We start from the raw sequence: 7,624 nt of genomic DNA, 5'->3' as shown, positions 1-7,624 counted from the left end.
GTGTGACTTGAACTATTGATCGGGCCGTGCAGAAATATGACTTTATCTGCTACATTGGAATTCACAACCAAATGTGTCTTTGTTCCAACCACTGTGTAAGCCCCATACAGGGGATAGGCTGGTTCACTTGAAGAGAATCTTTTCTATGATCATAATACCCGACGATGTCGTGGATGAGTGGGCTCCGTAAAATCCAAAAATCCAGGAGATTAAGGGATGGAACATAATCAGGATTATGTTTTTAGCTATTTTTTACTAAAAAAGAGCTAAAAAAATAAAAAATTAATAGTATGTAAATGCATTCATTTCCTCTGCATCGACTCGATTTCTGATACTATCGGAGTGAATACAGGATCTAATGAAGAGTAGAGGGTAGACTTCATTAGTAACAAGTAAATCCTTTGTATTTGAAAAATCTCGATATAATTTTTGAGATTAAGGATTAATTGATAAGGTATGAGACGATCCAGAAAGCACTTAATCATGATCAACTTTTAAGCTTACGTGGGTGTTGAGCATTTACCTGTAAGAATGGAATTTATGGTAATCTTTAGTTGCAATAACTTTGGAATCGGATAATTCTTTTTTTACATATTAAATACTTGTGGATAACATATATATTTTTTGTATGTATTAATTTAGTTTGGTTAATTCTTGCTCGAGCCGGATGATGAAAAATTATCATGTCCGGTTCCCTCGGGGGATGGATCCATAAGAATTCACCTATCCCAATAACAAAAAAACCAGATTTGAATGATCCTGTATTACGAGCTAAATTAGCTAAAGGTATGGGTCATAATTATTACGGAGAGCCCGCATGGCCCAATGATCTTTTATATATTTTTCCAGTAGTCATTCTTGGTACCATTGCCTGTAACGTAGGCTTAGCGGTTTTAGAACCATCAATGATTGGTGAACCTGCGGATCCTTTTGCAACTCCTTTGGAAATATTACCTGAATGGTATTTCTTTCCTGTATTTCAAATACTTCGTACAGTGCCTAACAAATTATTGGGTGTTCTTTTAATGGCTTCAGTACCGGCGGGATTATTAACCGTACCCTTTTTGGAAAATGTTAATAAGTTCCAAAATCCATTTCGTCGTCCAGTCGCGACAACCGTCTTTTTGATTGGCACCGTGGTGGCCCTGTGGTTAGGTATTGGAGCAACATTACCAATTGATAAATCTCTAACTTTAGGTCTTTTTTAATTAAATTTATTCAATTGTAAAATAAAAGGCGTGGGTATCTAGGGAGTAGTCATTTCAAAATGAATTCTCCCTAGATACATATCTAAATTAATTTTATTAAGTAAAATAGGTTTGACTGGAAAATCGAAATTACGTTGAAGGTTTAAAATCCATTTCAATTTTAAATTGACTTTTTAGTCAAATTTTTTTTAATGCTTTTTTTATTTTTTTTCTAAAATGTCTAATATCTTTTTTACATCTTCTATGTGAAAATGTTCCATTTTGATAAGGTCTTCTTGACTGTTATTCAAAAGATCCAATAATGTATGTATATTGGACTTTTTGAGACAATTATAGATTCTGGGAGGCAATTCTAATTGGTCAATAAAAATATATTGAAACGCTAGTTCTTTTTTTTTTTTTCTTAGGTTAACTAATCTATTATGAAAAGGAAAAAGGGGTAAAGTAACTTGATGTTGATTGTTCTCTAAATAGAACGTTTCTTCTTCTACATGTAGAAAAGGAATAAATAAATTAATCAAATTCCGGGAGGCTTCATGAAGTGCTTCTTTAGGAGTTAAACTTCCATTTGTCCATATTTCTAGAAAAAGAATCTCTTGTTTTTCATTCCCATTCCCATAAGAATGAATACTATGATTCGCATTTTGAACAGGCATGAATACAGCATCTATAGGATAACTTCGGTCTTCAAAGTTATTTGACATTTTTAAACTATATCCGCGATTCCTCTCGATTTTTAATCCAATACACAAATTTATTGGTTCCGTTAAGGTAGCTATATGCTGTGTATTATCAACGATTTCCACAGAGGGCGGTAAAACTATGTCTCGAGCAGTTATATATCCGGGACCTTGGACACAAATAAGCGCGTTGCGCGTTCCATATAGATTACTTTTTAATACAATCTCGTTCAAATTCATTAAAATTTCATGTACTGATTCTTGAATACCGACTATGTTAGAATAGTCATGTGGTATGTTCTCAGATTTTGCACGTGTAATACATGTTCCTTCTATTTCGCCAAGTAAAGCTCTTCGCATCGCAATGCCTATTGTGTCGGCTTGACCTTTCATAAGTGGAGACAGAATAAAGCGTCCATAATAAAGACGCTTACTGTCTCTTCTTGATTCAACACACTTCCACTGTAGTGTCCGAGTAGATACTTTGACTTTCTCTCGAACCATAGTAATTTTATTTGATCAGATCATTGAATCATTTATTTCTCTTGAAACCCTTTCAGCCTTTATTTAGTTCTATACACGTCGTTTTTTAGGGGGTCTACAACCATTATGTGGCATAGGGGTTACATCTCGTACGAAACTTAAAAGTATACCGCTTCTACGAATAGCTCGTAATGCTGCATCTCTTCCTAGTCCAGGGCCTTTTATCCTTACTTCAGCTCGTTGCATACCTTGATCCACTACTGCTCGAATAGCATTTCCTGCTGCGGTTTGAGCAGCAAAAGGTGTTCCTCTTCTTGTACCCCTGAATCCACAAGTACCCGCGGAGGACCAAGAAATCACCCGACCCCGTACATCTGTAACGGTCACAATGGTATTGTTGAAACTTGCTTGAACATGAATAACTCCCTTTGGTATTCTACGTACATTTTTACGTGAACCACTACGGGTATTTTTACGTGAACCAATTCTTAATATAGGTTTTGCCATATTTTTTCATTTCACAAGAAATATATGGATATATCCATTTCATGTCAAAACGGACCTTTTTTTTACTAGCTCCTTGGAAGTGCCTTTTCCTTTAGTAAGATTATCCTTGTCTTTGTTTATGCCTCGGGTTGGAACAAATTACTATAATTCGTCCCCTCCTACGGATTAGCCGACACTTTTCACAAATTTTACGAACGGAAGCCCTTATTTTCATAGTTGTTATTCCTTAATTCTCTTAATATACTTATTGTTGGACGAAAAAAAGGTTTCTTGATATTTTTGAATCTTGAATTGTATCTTCGTGAAAGGAATGTTGAATTTCAAAAAACCACTGACTTATTTGAATCCTTGTTATGGAGTCTAGAAAGTGGCTGTTCCCCGATTAACTTAATACCTAAGAACTTACTAAAATTTTTACCCCCCTTTTTCTCCTATAGGTATACCTATACAAAAATATGTCGAATCCTTTCAGAAGCATGACCTAAAATAAAAAAAATCTTTAGTATCTAAACAAAATCGAACCATACCGTTCGGAAGTGATTCATAAAGAAAACTTTCATTAATTCATTTTTTTCTTTAATTTCATTCGGGGTAAAAAATTCTAAACTTTTTTAGCAGGGGTGGTATTACACAACCCCCCCCCCTTTTTTTTCACAAATGCTAAGTTCCGGATATCCAATTTTGATATTAGAAGGATTACCATATATAACACAAAATTTCTCCGCCGATTCTTTTTAGTCGAGCTTCTCGATCTGTCATTATACCTTGAGAAGTTGAAAGGATTACAATTCCTATTCCGCCTAAAATTCGTGGAATTCGTTGAGAGTTAGAATAGATTCGTAGACCCGGTCGGCTTATTCTCTTTAAATTTAAAATCGTTTTATAGGATTCTTTCTTATTTCGTCTATGTCTTAGGGTTAAAATCAAAAAATATTGATTGTTTTCGCGATGTTTCCTTACGTTTTCGATAAAACCCTCTCGTAAAAGTATTTTAACAATGCTTTCGGTGATGTTAGTCGATCCTATCCGAACTGTTCCTTTTCTATTCATGTCAGCATTTCGTATAGAGGTTATTATATCAGCAATAGTGTCTTTCCCCATGATAAGTTAAAATTCCTTAATTGTTCTATAATTTTGATATAATCAACATGTTATTTTTCTTTTATTTATATAAAAATAGAGACGAATTATATATTAATATATGAATTCAATTATTAATATATAAAATTATTAAGGGTATATGCGTGATACACAATCTATTAATTATAATTAATTTGATTTCAATACCATTTTTTTAATCCTATCCTATATTAACTATCGATATTTAGGTCTTATAATACTTCAGGAGCTAATGAAACTATTTTAGTAAAGTTTAATTGTCTCAATTCCCGTGGGATCGCCCCAAAAACGCGAGTTCCTTTTGGATTTCCTTCTTGATCAATGACAACTGCGGCATTGTCGTCATATCGTATTATCGTCCCATTCTTACGTTTGAGTTCTTTACAAGTACGTACAATTACAGCTCTGACCACTTCTGATCTTTCTAGAGTAGTATTTGGGATTGCTTCCTTGATTACAGCAACAATAACGTCACCAATATGAGCATAGCGGCGATTACTAGCTCCTATTATTCGAATACACATCAATTTTCGAGCCCCGCTGTTGTCTGCTACATTCAAATAGGTTTGTGGTTGAATCATATTTTTGTATCTCTTCTTTTAGTGCAAAGGACGAAGTAAAAAAAATATTGTTTGTCAAAAAAAACTTAGAATCTTTTTATCCTTAAATGTTATTTAGCTTTTTCATTCTATATTCCTATTCAGAAATAATGAATTGGGTTTTTATAGGCATTTTTGATGCCGCGATTGAAATAGCTTTTCTGGCTATATTTTCTGGTACACCACCCATTTCATAAAGGATTTTACCTGGTTTAACCACAGCTACCCAGTACTCTGGGGATCCTTTCCCAGAACCCATACGCGTTTCCGCGGGTCTTACTGTAACTGGCTTGTCTGGAAATATACGTACCCAAATTTTTCCACCACGTCGTATATTTCGTGTCATTGCTCGTCGCCCTGCTTCTATTTGTCTAGATGTAATCCAAGCGGGTTCAAGTGTTTGAAGAGCATATCTGCCAAAACAAATACGATTCCCACGAGAGGATATTCCTTTTAGTCTTCCTCGATGTTGTTTACGAAATTTGGTTCTTTTTGGGTTATAGTTGATGGGTTTTTTCTAAATGAGAAATTCCATCTCTACTGCAGAACTGGACGTGAGAGTTTCTTCTCATCCAGCTCCTCGCGAATAAAAGGATTAATTAAGATATAGATGTAGTTAATGATTAATCCTATTAATCATGGTATTTTTTTTTTATTTCATCTTATCTCTTCTAAATTTGTGTATGTCTTTTTTGAAATAGAATCAAAGATCAATTTTATTTCGATTTATTTAAAAATAACGTAATATCATCATTACAAATGTAATTTTTATTAGAGTTAGAATATTATAACAAATCCTTATTTTTTTTTCATTGTTTTTTTCATCTTTTATTACTGTTTTTATTTGAAAAAAAAAAACCAATTTTTCGCCGGCGAATATTTACTCTTTCAATATCTATTTAAGTTTGCTGTTTATCCCCCGAGGTCTCAGAATCAAAATCAGAATAGATAATAAAGTTTCTGGTTTATTCCGCCATCCTGTCCAATGAATTACTAAGATTTCTTGTTCACTAGAATCCTATATATTCATGGGTTCCGTCGTTCCCATCGCTTCTTGATTAATCATTAGGCCTGAATTCTACAATGGAGCTTTTACATGAAATTTTGAATTTCTTTTTTTTTTGAGGCAATTTTCTCAGTTTTGATTGTCTCAAGGCTCTTAATTTTTTGTTTTCGGAACAGATTTATCTAATTATTATTATTTATCTAATTATTATGAATGAATCTGTATTGATGCTTTATTACATTGCTTTTCTTACAGTGACCTCATAGATTTTCCAAATTGGAATCATATATCATTAATATTCAATTTTTTCGCTCTTTCTTTCATCCTTCCATTTATCCGCATACTTTTTGATTACCTTTCATAACTTAATAATCATCTTTCTTTATTCTTTTTTTTTAGTCAGTTGCTCCAATGATATGATCAGCCTATCATATCTTGACTAATTTTTTGGATCCAGATAATGCGAAGCAATGAGTTGCTTAGGTTATTTATTAATGCTGTAGTTATTAGTTGGTAAGTTCTTTTTTTTTTTTATCGTAATCTAACCCTAAACCAACGAGTCACACACTAAGCATAGCAATTATATCAAAGGAGTTTTGATGGAAATGTTTATTCAACCTTATAGAATTGCTTATTTTTTTTTCTTAAACATAAAAAAGAAGACTACAAGTTTTTATTTTTATTTCTTTATAGTGTTATACTACATAGTTTTCGTTTTTTATCATTGGATAAAATGTAAAGACAAATAAAGTTTTTTTATTCTTCGTCTACGAATATCCAAATTTTTATTCCTAAAACCCCATAAATAGTTCGAACTGTATAGGAACAATAATCAATTTTAGCTTCAATTGTTTGTAAAGGAACTCTGCCTTCTCTGATCCATTCAACACGTGCAATTTCTTTTCCGTCGATACGTCCTGCAATTTGTACTTGAATTCCTTTTGTATTCGCCTGTTCAGTTAATTCAATAGCTTTTTTCATTGCTTTTCGAAAAGAAACGCGATTTTTTAATTGGCCAGCTATAAATTCTGCAAGAATATTAGGATGCCCATACGGATTGGAAATTCGGGTAATAGCAATGTTGAGTTTTCTATTGACACAATTAAGTTCTTTTTGAACATTCATCTGTAATTCTTCGATTCTTCGGGGTTTATCTTCAATTAATAATTTAGGAAATCCCATATAGATTATGATCTGAATGAGATCGATTCTTTTTTGAATTTCGATACGTGCAATTCCCTCCATACCAGAGGATATTCTTATATTTTTTTGGACATAATTTTTAATACAGTCTCGTATTTTTTTATCTTCTTCTAAACCTTCAGAATACTTTTTTGGTTGTGCAAACCAAATAGAATGATGACTTTGGGTTGTACCAAGTCTGAAACCAAGTGGATTTATTTTTTGTCCCATGGGCCTCCACTACTATATGTATCGTAACATGTTAGATTTATGTTTTCATTGCTGCATCCAGGTTTTTTTAAATACATTAAATATTCTTCATATTGTTGATATAAGGATATATCTTCCAATACGATAGTTATATGACAAGTGGATCTTTTTATTGGGTAACTCCGTCCTCGTGCCCGAGGTTTTAATTTTTTCACCGTATTTCCTTGATTCACTTCAGCTTTACTAATGACTAAATTGGTTTCTTTGAAACCCTTATTATGACTAGCATTTGCTGCTGCAGAATAAACTAATTTAAAAATGGGATAACATCCTCGATACGGCATAAGTTCTAATATCATAAGTGCTTCTTCGTAGGAACGTCCACGGATCTGATCAATAACTCTCCGTGCTTTGTGGGCAGACATAGATATATATTGCCCTAAAGCATATACGGAAGTATATGATTTCTTCTTTTTCTTCTTTATCATAAGGTTTACCTCTCACTAAAAAAAAAAATTATATTCATTATTCATTTTTTTGAATTCATTTAATTAACGACGAGATCTATTATCATTTTTCGCGTGTCCTCTAAAATTTATAGTAGGTGAAAATTCTCCCAATTTATGTCCT

This window comes from Brassica napus, unplaced genomic scaffold, assembly GCF_020379485.1.
Source record: "Brassica napus cultivar Da-Ae unplaced genomic scaffold, Da-Ae ScsIHWf_10;HRSCAF=17, whole genome shotgun sequence".
NCBI classification, from domain to species: Eukaryota; Viridiplantae; Streptophyta; class Magnoliopsida; order Brassicales; family Brassicaceae; genus Brassica; species Brassica napus.
Note: the sequence above shows the minus strand (reverse complement) of the source record.